Source organism: Notolabrus celidotus, chromosome 19 (assembly GCF_009762535.1).
Source record: "Notolabrus celidotus isolate fNotCel1 chromosome 19, fNotCel1.pri, whole genome shotgun sequence".
Taxonomy (NCBI): domain Eukaryota; kingdom Metazoa; phylum Chordata; class Actinopteri; order Labriformes; family Labridae; genus Notolabrus; species Notolabrus celidotus.
The window spans coordinates 27,790,165-27,804,032 of NC_048290.1; positions in this window are offsets into that span (position 1 = coordinate 27,790,165).

Sequence of the window (13,868 nt, forward strand, 5' to 3'; positions counted from 1 at the left end):
TGCAAGGGACTTAGTCCAACCCTTTTGGGTGTACAGTCATGGCCAAAAGTTTTGAGAATGACACAAATATTACATTTTCACAAAGTCTGCTGCTTCAGGGTTTTTAGGTGTTTTTGTCAGATGTTTCTATGGTATAATGAAATACAATTAGAAGCATTTCATAAGTATCAAAAGCTTTTATTGAGAATTACACAGAATTCATGCAATAAGTCAATATTTGCAGTGTTGACTCTTCTTTTTCAAGACCTCTGCAATTCTCCCTGGCATGCTGTCAATCAACTTCTGGACCAAATCCTGACTGATGGCAGTCCATTCTTGCATAATCAATGCTTGGAGTTTGTCAGAATTTGTGGGTTTTTGATTGTCCATCCACCTCTTGAGGATTGACCACAAGTTCTCAATGGGATTAAGATCTGGGGAGTTTCCTGGCCAAGGGCCCAAAATCTTAATGTTTTGTTCCCCGAGCCATTTTGTTATGACTTTTGCTTTATGGCAAGGTGCTCCATCATGCTGGAAAAGGCATTCTTCATCACCAAACTGCCCTTGGATGGTTGGGAGAAGTTGCTCTCGGAGGACGTTCTGGTACCATTCTTTATTCATGGCTGTGTTTTTAGGCAAGATTGTGAGAGAGCCCACTCCCTTGACCGAAAAGCAACCCCACACATGAATGTCTCAGGATGCTTCACTGTTGGCAAGAGACAGGACTGATGGTAGCGCTCACCTCGTCTTCTCAGAACAAGCCTTCCTCCAGATGCCCCAAACAATCAGAAAGGGGATTCATCAGAGAAAATGACTTTACCCCAGTCCTCAGCAGTCCAGTCCCTGTACCTTCTGCAGAATATCAGTCTGTCCCTGATGTTTTTACTGGAGAGAAGTGGCTTCTTTGCTGCCCTCCTTGACACCAGGCCTTCCTCCAAAAGTCTTCGCCTCACTGTGCGTGCAGATGCACTCACACCTGCCTGCTGCCATTCCTGAGCAAGCTCTGCACTGGTGGTGGCCCGATCCCGCAGCTGTAACACCTTCAGGAGACGGTCCTGGCGCTTGCTGGACTTTCTTGGGCGCCCTGGAGCCTGTTTGGCAACAATTGAACCTCTCTCCTTGAAGTTCTTGATAATTCGATAGACAGTTGACTGAGGTGCAATCTTACTCGCTGCTATAAACTTCCCTGTTAGGCCCTTTTTGTGCAATGCAATGATGGCTGCACGTGTTTCCTTGCAGGTAACCATGGCTAACAGATGAGGAACAATGGTGTCATGCACCATCTTCCTTTTAAAGTGTCCAGTCACTCAATCATGACAGATTGATCGCCAGCCTTGTCCTCATCAACACCCACACCTGTGTTAATGTGTGTGACACCTGTGTGTCATTGAAATGATGTTAGCTGGTCCTTTTGTGGCAGGGCTGAAATGCAGTGGAAATGTGTTTTTGGTGATAAAGTTCATTTTCAAGGCAAAGAGGGACTTTGCAATTAATTGTAGTTGAGCTGATCACTCCTCATAACATTCTGGAGTATATGCAAATTGCCATTATAAAAACTGAAACAGCAGACTTTGTGAAAATTAATACTTGTGTCATTCTCAAAACTTTTGGCCATGACTGTATAATGGCCAAGGCATTACACACCTGGAAAGGTACCATTAATACTGAACAATGTATCAAGGTTTTGGCTCAATACAGGCTGCAATCCAGACAATGCCTTTTCATTTTCTAGCAAGACAATGAAAAACCACTAGCAACGGCACAACTTTGTGTTAGAGGAGTCTCGTGCCAATTTAAAATGAGCACCGATTTTTAAGGAAACTGCAAAAGAGAGGGCAAAGAGAGAAAAAAAGGAGAAATTAAATTAGCAACATTTGACATGTTGTCTTTGCACTATTGAAATATGGGGTTAATGATTTGCAAACCATCAGATTCTGTTTTTATCAAAGTTGTATGCAGTGTCAGATCTATTTTGGAATTGCGGTTGTAGTATTATGAAAGTGATGCTCTACAGTATTCCAACCAACTTGTTGCATTTGCAGTTTCCAGCAGCTCATTACACAAAAGCCCTGAGAGTGGCGAGGCGGCTCCTTGACAAGCAGTTCATATGGATAAATTTGACAGGGAGCATCAGAGTTGGCATATTGCCCCTCCATCAGCAGGGTGCTCTGCATTTGTTTGGGAGCTGCACTGTTCCGCGGAGACCTTTTCATCAGCTGACAACCATCATTTTTCTTGCACTGCCCTGAGCCAGATTTCTGCTCATTCGTAGAAACTTGTAAATTACAGCATGCAGCCAAGCAAGGGGACCTTAGGATGATCAATAGTAACAGCTGCTCCTGATGGAGTATCCCGAATTCAATGGTTTACTGGACATATTTATGATCAGAATGTAGCAGGGTGTCTTTGCATTTTTCAAGCACACATAAGTCATGGCTCAGTGCATTAACTGAACATCAAAATGTGGAAGGTGGGACTAAATTAAGATTGATAGCACCATTTTAAGCAACTTACATTTCTTCATACTGGACTGCACTCAGTTGTGGCTGACTGTAACTTAGTCTCTGTGCTGTTTTTGGCCTGTACTTTAGTTTCTTTCTGCACAGAAAACTCCACTTGGTTCTAGTCTGACGAACCAACCTTGTTATACAGTGGGTACGGAAAGTATTCAGACCCCTTCACCTTTCTACATTTTGTTGTGTTACAGCCTTATTCCAAAATGGATTAAATTCATTTTTCCCTCATCAATCTACACACAATACCCCATAATGACAAAGTGAAATATGTTTTGTAGAAATTTCTGCAAATGAATTAAAAATAAAACACTCAAATATTGCATGTACATAAGTATTCAGACCCTTTACTAAATACTTTGTAAAGCACCTTTGGGAGTGATTACAGCCTCCAGTCTTCTCAGGTATGATGCTACAAGCTTAACACCTGGATTTGGGGAGTTTCTCCCATTCTTCTTTGCACATCCTCTCAAGCTTCATGAGGTTGGATGGGGACCTCGGTGCACAGCTATTTTCAGGTCTTTCCAGAGATGTTCAATCAGGTTCAAGTCCGGGCTCTGGCTGGGCCACTCAAGGACATTCAGAGACTTATCCTGAAGCCACTCCTTTGTTATCTTGGCTGTGTGCTGAGGATTGTTGTCCTGTTGGAAGGTGAACCTTCTCTGAAGTTTGAGGTCCAGAGCACTCTGGAGCAGGTTTTCGTCAAGAATCTCTCTGTACTTTGCTGCGTTCATCTTTACCTCAATCCTGACTCGTCTCCCAGTTCCTCCCGCTGAAAAACATCCTACAGCATGATGCTGCCACCACCATGCTTCACTGTAGGGACGGTATTGTCCAGATGAATAGCAGTGCCTGGTTTCCTCCAGACATTCTGGCCAAAGAGTTCAATCTTGCTTTCATCAGACCAGAGAATGTTGTTTCTCATGGTCTGAGAGTCCTTTAGGTGCCTATTGGCAAACTTTCATGTGCTTTGTACCGAGGAGTGGCTTCCATCTGGCCACTCTATCATTAAGGCCTGATCTGTGGAGTGCTGCAGAGGTGGTTGTCCTTCTGGAAGGTTCTCCCATCTCCACAGAGGAACGCTGGAGCTCTGTCAGAGTGATTGTTGGGTTCTTGGTCAGCTCCCTGAACAAGGCCCTTCTCCCCCGATCGCTCATTTTGGCCAGGCGGCCAGCTCTAGGGAGAGTCCTGGTTATTTCAACTTCTTTCATTTACGTATGATGGACACCACTGTGCTCTTCGGGACTTTCAATGCAGCAGAAATGTTGTCTGTGCCGTTCCATAGATCTGTGCCTCCATACTATCCTGTCTCGGAGGTCTACAGACAATTCCTTTGACTTCATCACTTTTACCTAAGATCTTATCCACAGCTCAAGTTATTACTCCAGAATGATAAAGAGGGGATTTAAGATCCTGTAGCCCAGTGGGTGGGCATGTAAGGACAGTCTCCCTTGGAATTATAGGGCAGTGGACCTACGTTAAATATATCTGCACATTCCTAGTGTATTGAGATGTTGTGTGAAGTAATGTGTCCTGTTAATGTTGTTGTAATTAGGCATAATTGGTATTTGCATTTCTTTGGTTGGGGAAGGTTAAGCAATGAGTGAGTTGGAGTGCATATTTCTATGTAGACAATTTGCAATTTGATCATGTTGTTCACTCTTTTCTATTGAATAAGGAGCTTGTTCAAGACCCAGAGCAAACAGCTTGCTGCTCTTCTCATTTAGAATCCACAACGTGCTACAATATGTTAAATGTGAAGTGGTTGTTGGCAAAAAACAAATAACAAATAATAACATGATAACATTTTTGAAAAACTGCTGATCTGCTGTCATTTTCACTCACTTACTGTATATCTTTAGTGTTTGAAGAAAATGGTCTGAAAACAAGACAGGTTCTGCAAAAAAAACCACATTGCTTCCAGCAGACACCTCGGTCTGAGCTGATAGAAAGATATCCACACATTTAGCGAAGTGTACAGAATGGCATGTCTGAACACAAAACATTTTGAAATTCCTTAGATTATCAGAGGGCCAACCTACCAGCCACTCCTGACAGCTAAGAACAGGAAACTGAGACAACATGCAAGTGTAACAGTCGGAGTAAACATGTCAGCTACATTCATCCTGCCTTGTACCAACAGCTCAGGCTGGAGGTGATGGCGTCATGGTGTGGGTACTTTCTTGGCACACTGCTGGTCCCTTTGAAGCAATAGAGATTTGCTCAAATGTCACAGCCTTCCTGTGTATTGTTGGAGGCAATTTTACCTTGAATGGAGCAAATGCACGTCAGATTCGTGTTCAGCACAAAGAGAAAAGGACCTAGATTTAGACTAAGGCACATTCATTGCAACAAAAGGACATAAAGGGATTACGCTGAATTGTCCATGAAAATAAATGTCCAATGAAAGGTTTAACTGGAAGTCTAACAAACAGGTGAGGAACACAGGAAGAGTCGTACGGAAAATAAACATGGCACAGAGATGAATGCACACAGAAACCATATATAAACAGAGTAATTGGACCCACATGACATGAACCAGGCACAGGTAAAAAAAATACGGGCTGGCCACACAATCACCAAGGAGGGAAAACACACAATGGCAGAAAGTGCAAAGCAACACAAGTGGGAAGTGTGTGAGAAAACAAGACAGGAAATTAGAATGGAGCAACCAAATATAACTGAAATATACAAGTGCATAAGGATACTTCATGACAAAGCACGTATTAAGTCAACTTGAAAAATAGAGACAGTGTTAAAAAGAAAGACAAGTAGGTAATTAAAAAGTATAAATTCACCATATCATAGAAAGCTAGATTAAAAAAGTAACTGACTGGGAAGGTGGAACACACTTGGAGTGTGTAGATGCCGTATAAACACAAGCATCCTCCCTTTATTGAGAGGGGAAGGATTAAAATATCAGACACTTCAGAGAGGCCATTACCATGGAAACAGAAGAACACTCAGCATGCAAACATATGCTGACAAGTGTGCACTGACACAAACATGCTTATGTGCCACACAGGGCAAGTTGCTCCTGCTGTGATCTGAAGTTAGTCACACTGGGTGACCCACTTCTCTAATCATGCCAACAATGAATCACGACTTTGCAAAGTTTAAAGCAGCAGTGAGTTAAATTCTTCTTTAATAGCCTATATAAAGTCTATGGGCTCTGTTTTAACAATTGAAGTGGTACAAAGTGAATTTGGCATTGTAGAGCAACATTAGGACCTTGTTGTTAGTTAAATGGCGCATATATCTGGGTGTTAAGTGAGGCCCAAAAGGGTTGGATTAAGTCCCTTGCATGAGCTAAATCAATTAGAGTGTCTTCTGTTGTTCACTTAAAGAGCTAGTTGCACGTGCAGGCAGACAGGTTAATATCTAAATAGCTGATTAGCATTCACCAGCTAATGCTAATCAAACTACTCAGTTACTTCAGTGCGCTTTTGCCATTGCAAGTATTCCAATATCATCTTGAACCACTGTTGGCTCAATACCGGGATTATGTTAGCTTCAGCCTGCACCAGCATAAGCTCAGTACCGACACAAAGCATCTGTGTTTATGAGTTCATTTGTGGAAAAGAGTCATCAAGGTTGGATGTGCCACTAAAACATTGTTTTGTTGTCCCTACTGGTTCTGTTTCGGATCTGGTTCGGTTCGGTTCTGGTTCGGTTTTGGTTTGGTTCTGGTTCAGTTCTGGTCGGGGTCTGGTTCGGTTCGTGGTTGGGTTTGCTTGATTTGGTTCTGGTTCTGTTTGCTTGAGTTTGGTTCTGGTTCTGTTTGCTTGAGGTCGGTTCTGGTTCTGGTTCGGTTCTGGTTCAGTTCTTGTTCGGTTCTGTTCTGGTTCTGGTTCGGTTCTGGTTCGGTTCAGTTCTAGTTCGGTTTTTGATCGGTTCTGGTTCAGTTCTGGCACGGGTCTGGTTCGGTTCTGGTCGAGGTCTGGTTCGGTTCATGGTTGGGTTTGCTTGAGTTTGTTTCTCGTTCTGTTTGCTTGAGTTTGGTTCTGGTTCTGGTTCTGTTTGCTTGTGTTCGGTTCTGGTTCAGTTCAGTTCTGGTTTGGTTCTTGTACGGTTCTGGTTCAGTTCTTGTTTGGTTCTGTTCTGGTTCGGTTCGTTTCGGTTCTGGTTTGGTTCCAGTTCGGTTCTGGTACGGTTCTGGTTTGGTTCTGGTCAGGTCTGGTTCGGTTCGTGGTTGGGTTCGCTTGAGTTTGGTTCTGGTTCTATTTGCATGAGTTTCATTCTGGTTCTGTTTCCTTAAGTTTAGTTCTGGTTCTAACCCTAACCCTAATCCTCACCCTAACCCCAACCCAAATCCAAATCCTAACCCTAACCCTAACCCTAACCCTAATCCTAATCCTAACCCTAACCCTAATCCTAACCCTAACCATAATCATAACCCTAACCCTAATCACAACCCTAACCCTTACCCTAATTCTAATCCTAACCCTAACCCTAACCCTGATCCTAACCCTAACCCTAATCACAACCCTAACCCTTACCCTAACCCTAATCCTAACCTTAACCCTAACCCTAACCCTAATCCTAACCCTAATCCTAACCCTAACCCTAATCCTAACCATAATCATAACCCCAACCCTAACCCCAACCCCAATCATAACCCTAAACCTAACCCTAATCCTAACCCTTACCCTAACCCCAACCCAAATCCTAACCCTAATCCTAACCCTAACCCTAATCCTAATCCTAACCCTAACCCTAATCCTAACCCTAACCATAATCATAACCCTAACCCTAATCACAACCCTAACCCTTACCCTAACCCTAATCCTAACCCTAACCCTAACCCTGATCCTAACCCTAACCCTAATCACAACCCTAACCCTTACCCTAACCCTAATCCTAACCCTAACCCTAATCCTAACCCTAACCCTAATCCTAACCCTAATCCTAACCCTAACCCTAATCCTAACCCTAACCATAATCATAACCCCAACCCAACCCCAACCCTAATCCTAACCCTAAACCTAACCCTAATCCTAACCCTTACCCTATCCCTAACCCTAACCCTAATCCTAACCCTAACCCTAACCCTAATCCTAACCCTAACCATAATCACAACCCTAACCCTTACCCTAACCCTAACCCTAATCCTAACCCTAACCCTAACCCTAATCCTAACCCTAACCATAATCACAACCCTAACCCTTACCCTAACCCTAACCCTAATCCTAACCCTAACCCTAACCCTAATCCTAACCCTAATCCTAACCCTAATCCTAACCTTAAACCTAATCATCATTAATGGTGTTTATGCTGATTTGTAATGACACAGCACAATTTTATAATTTATTAGAAATGTATTCAAATTATTTCACGGACCCCATGCTATGGTTCGCGGACCCCCAGGGGTCCCAGGACCCCACTTTGAGAACAACTGAGCTAAAGTACAGTAATTGAGCTCTCAGCCTGCAGAGAAAGTTGTGAGGCACAGACCCCCGAGCTCTCTGCTCGACTCCACTGGTCACACTATAACTTAAATATAAGACTCTTTAATCAAAAGAGCACTCTACAAGGTTAATGTTCCATAAAACATAAACAATATACCCCCGTTTTCTGTGAATGCATGATTATGAAGTGAAGGAGAAAAGATGTGAAAAAAGTTGTGCAGTGTTGCTGTCTTTTCCAGCACAGTGTGCACTCAACTTTCAATGAATGGGGATGTGTTTTGTTAATAGGGTCAGGTCAAACGCAGCCATGTTGGAATCATTTTCCAGGACTATATGTGATTTTCCAGGACATTTGACTTTTTCTCCCATTTTCCAGGTGTTTTCCAGTACTGGAAAACTGGTCAACTGTTTTCCAGTACTGGAAAACTGTTTTCCAGGTTTTCCAGGACGCGTGGGAACCCTGACAAGGGATCCACACTGATGTGACTTCTCCAATCATCTTACACAACAGTGCAAAAGTTTGCTGACAATGACAGTGAAAATATTATTGGAAATTTGTGCAGGATTTTCCCACGAGAGAAGTCAGACTTGATATTTCACTCTGTCAAAATGACATACAGTCTTAAAGATTCAACAAGACTTCCTTTAATGCATGCTGTATTGTTTACAGTTCCACTTAAAACTTGAGAGGTAAGAATGCAGGTGGAGTTGAGACCCAATGTCTAAGAGCAGACTCTTAGCTGCATTTGCGTGCAGATATGTGTTCAGAGGCATAAAGTAAATCGATTTCATTGCATAGGACAGAGGAGTGGTTCAATGATTGCATTATAGTGGATTATTTTCCACCCCTTTCTTCTCCACAGGTACTTCCACTCAGGCTGTTTTCTTGCTTACAGTCAAGGCCGGTAGAAATGTGATTGGACACAGTACATGTCAAATCACGTACTACAAATGTACAGATTGTACATGTTTATGCAGTATCTCTAAATAATAATAATAATAATAATAATAATAATAATAGTAATAATAATAATAATAATAATAATAATAATAATAATGATAATAATGATAATAATGAAAATAAAAATAAAAATATTATTTATAATAATAATACAAATAATAATAATAACAGCAACAATAATAATAATAAAAAAGATAATAATAATAATTAAAAAATGTAATAATAATAATAATAATAATAATAGTAAAATAATAATAGTAAAATAATAATAGTAAAAAAATAATAATAAATAAATAAATAATAATAATAATAATAATAATAATAATAATAATAATAATAATAATACATTTTCTTTCTATAGCGCTTTTCAGAAACTCAAAGACACTATACAACTGTTAAAATCAATACAAGCAAGGATCAAGGAACACAGATCAAACAAAACAACAGTAAAATCACAAATTAAGAGCTAACTTAAAAAGGTGAGTTTTTAAAAGAGATTTGAAAGTTGAAGGGTCAGAGCAGTTTTGGATTTGGGAGGGGAGTGAGTTCCAGAGGGTGGGGGCAGCTACTGAGAAGGCTCTGTCCCCCCAGGTTCGGTGCTTGGTTCTGTGAGGTGGAGACAGGATGTTGGCATGTGAGGAATGCAGGTTACAGGAAGGAGTGTGATGGTAGAGGAGGTCAGTGAGGTAGGAAGGGGCCTGGTGGTGGAGGGCTTTGTGGGTGAGGAGGAGGATTTTAAACTGTATGTGGTAGGGAACAGGGAGCCAATGAAGATGTTCAAAGATGGGGTGATGTGGTCACGGGAGCGGGTGCAGGTGAGGAGGTGTGCAGCAGAGTTCTGAATGTATTGCATTTTATGGAGGACTTTGGATGATGTGCCGTACAGGATGCTGATGCAGTAATCTAAACGGGATGTGATGAATGCGTGGATAAGGGTTTCCGCTGCAGAGAAAGAGAGGAATGGACTGAGGCGGGCTATGTTTCGGAGGTAGAAGAAGGCTGTTTTAGTGAGCTGGGTGACGTGGTGTTGAAAAAAAGGTTGCTGTCAAAAATGATTCCATGGTTACGGATGTGAGGTGCAGGAGATAGAGTAGAGTTATTTAAAATATAGAGAAATGCAGATTAGATAAACAAAAAATGATTTCAGTAAATATCTGTTTGCAGCAGTTAAAATCAATTAATTTTGCAATTTTGGATACAAAGTTCATGAAAACAGCTGTATGTAGTGAACATTCTCATCAGCTCCATTTAGTGTCCAAGATTTTCAGCACCATGGACAGCGACATGGAGTTCAGCCCAGATAAAAGAAGGGAAGCTTGTTCAAATCTTCTATCTAAATGTAGGTTTCCCATTAAAAAAACACCTGAATAAAGTGTCATTATAATGAATCCAGAGACTTTAGTTAACTCTCTGTAGGAGTGCTGCAAAAACTTATCAGGCATGCTGAGACAGACACTGGGGCAGTGGGTGAGAACATTCTAATAGACCAAATGAGATATATAATGGGAGCCTGTGCAGCATTCGTAACTGAGGCCCCACTTGTAAAGAGTATTATTTTACCCAAAGCTGTCCTACTACAGCTCATGAGTTTCACAGAAACGCAGAATCTCTCAGTTTGCTCACTCACACTTTTTCATTTATTTCTCTCTCTTGTGTGTTTTAAGAAGTTAAGAAGCATACTATGCTAGAAGAGGGTGTTTTAACGGACCTACTGCTGCTATGAACCCAAGAGTCCCATGTGAAGCTGAAATAGATAGTGGTGGGACATTGCTGAGCACATTCACTCAGGTTCTGTACCTAAATACAGTTTTGTGGAGCTTGATGTAATTAGTTCCATTTTATGTTGCTTGATTCTTCTGTTTTAACACACTTCAGAGATAGATAGAGAGGGTGTGCACATGACTTCACAGTGGATGGGGGACACTGCGGTTATGGCCACTACTGAGTGGCAGAAAACATGTCTAGTGGGGATCTAATGCTAATAAGCTTGCATTTACTGTAACACATGCTAGGTGCAACACATTCCCTCTCCTTTCTCTTTTTTACGTGTTAGCTTCAGGTCAAATTAACACTTGAAATTCAGTAGCTCATCAGTCCAGAAAAAAACTTCTAAGGGGGGGGGGCTTTATTGGATAGGACAGCTGAAGAGAGACAGGAAATGTGGGGAGGGAGCGGGGGAAGAAGACATTCAGGAGATGGTCGCAGACGGGAATCGAACCAGCAACCCCTGCGAAGAGGACTGTAGCCTCTGTACATGGGGTGCTTAGACCGCTAGGCCACCAACGCCCCAGGACTCCATTCTTATGGTTACTCCTAATATCCTGCAAAGACAGTTAAACTATGTTATTCACCTAAAGATAATAACATTCCTCAATATGTAGATATGTATCTCTGATTTAATCAAAACAGTAAAGCAATTTGACTCCTGTTTGGTCAAATATCTAAGTTATTTTCAAGTATTTTTAATAGAATGGAAGTAACTGGAAGTAACTGGAAGTAATGGAAGTATACAAAATGATACAGTTATTGACTATTCTACAGAATGTATATGAATCATTGTTTGAGTGTTAATGAGTTAAATTTTCTAATTACAAATAAACGAGAGGCAGCAACAGTTTATCATGTGGTAAATCCATCACTAATCAAAACCAGACTTGAGCCTGCCTTCAAGCTTTGCTTTGTGAATTTCCCTGGCTTAACCCTGTAAAGCCTGAACTATCAAATAACTGTCAGAAAATTCTAATTCTTTGAATATGGATTGTTTATTGGGTCTTCTGACAAATAATGGAAAAATTAATTAGATAGCAATTTTCATATGAGTTTTAATTTGCATCATATTTGATATATCAGGCATTATGGTGTCAGATTTTTGCTCAAAGTTTCTTATTTTTTAAACAAACTAAAGCATGTAAAAACAAAACTTTTACCCTATTAAACTTCGAGTTTCATTCAAATGAAAAAAAAATTTGAATTTCAAACCAAGAAATTATTTATTTCCATATTTCACGACAGCGTCATGCATATTTTGTAGCAAAAAAAAAACATTTTTTGGTATATTTCTTCTCTGAATTGTTTATTTTTTAGTGGAAATCAATGAGCAAAAGATAATTATTTACTTGGGAGCCATGGCAACATCCCACCAGTCATCAATCATCATGATTCATCAGGTTTCATATATAAAAATACAATATACGTTATAAATATCTCAATTTCTCCTCTAAATAAACCTATTTATGTCATGTAAAAGTTTTCTTAAATAATAGAAATATTGTATGTTGCTTTATGGAATGGATAATGTATGAAATTTAATAGAATTATGATTAATATTAATATTAATATTATTATTAATAATAATAATAATAATAATAATAATAATAATAATAATAATAATAATAATACATTTTATTTATAAAGCGCTTTAAAAGTTTCTCTGAGACACTGTAAAAAAAATAGAGGTCTCAAAAATGGATGTACCAAATATGATACGCTTGGCGTTATAGGGTTAAATATCAGCTCCATAGAAATGTCAGGAAACCCAGATTCTGGCTGATAGACTACTACTGCGTTTGTATCACTTGGTTTTACAGGTTGGTACTCTATACCCATGTCCAAATGGGAGAGGCTGAAAGTCACTATTAGGGTTCTGACCCCAACTGGGGTCACAACTTAAGTTCTGGAGGTAACATTAAAAAGACACACAGGAAATGAGATATCTTATTTTGAGTAATGGATTTTTACACAAGTTGTTTTTGTGCCATTTCAGACTGGCAGTGTGTTAGCTGTGTAAGGGCTGAAGGCGACAGCTTGTGCTTTCATTGTATCCACACACAAGCTGTGTGATTGAGAACAACTGATTTAAATAGTGGGAGTCATCTTGTTCAATGGAACCAGCCATCCTCAGTCACTGACTGTCGTATGTACAAGGAGCCAACTGGATTCAAATGGACATTTTCATAAAGCAAAGTGTCAGACAACCAGTTCTGAATGTCTCACGCACTTCTTTTCACATTGCTTCAATACAGCCACCCCACTCTTCATCTTTCTAAATAATAATAATAATTATGATAAAATAACTCTGGCTACAGTTCGGATGAGGAGAAAACACAGACATACACACAGAAAGAAACAAAGACAAAGAACAGAGAGAGGCAGTGAGCACACAAGAGCAAAGAAAGCAAACTATGGAGGAAGAAATGACAGGCCACAAAAAAATGAAGCTACATAAAAAAAAAATGTGTGACAAGGTGGAGGCAACACAATATCAGAGAGAGAGAGAGAAAGCAATGAAACTTTCATTGTTGTCTCAGTGACAGAACAAGCACATGATCACTCTGTCAACACACAGAGTCACGTCATGTCTTATTTTGTGCATCTGCTGATGTTGAGACAAGATAAGTCACAACATAAATCTCTACTGAATATGTGTGTGAGAGAAAAATCTATGTAGGTCAAACATACTGTAAATATCCTCTGCACACAATCCGAGTGCATGTTTAAGGTCTTTAATTATTCAGACTACATTAAAATGACTGTGTGGTTGTGTATGCAGAACTTATAAAAGTTTAAACAAAGTATGTGTATGTGTGTGTATATTTTCAGCATGGTTACAGGCTTTTGTCTTTTTAATAATGCACATTATTTTAATCAGATGCACCATATACAGATATGTTTCGCATATGTTATGGTGTTTTAAACTCTGCAAAGTTGAATGAAGTTTGTGTTTACTTGTGTGTTTGAAGTGTGTTCATATACTTCATATTTGCTAATGTGTAATGAGGACCCTCGCTCTCGTTTTTCAAAATAACATAGTATATCATCAAATTTTCTTTTGCCTTAATCACACTTTTTATTAGATTTTTCCACTGCTTAGCAAAAAATAAATTATATCCTTGTGTATTAAATATCCATAATGCTTGGCAGGGTTGATATTTATGAGACTAAATTACACCATCAAAACAAATTAAAATTCTGCTCTCCACCTCTGGTAATGAGAGGTGTGGCTCCCAA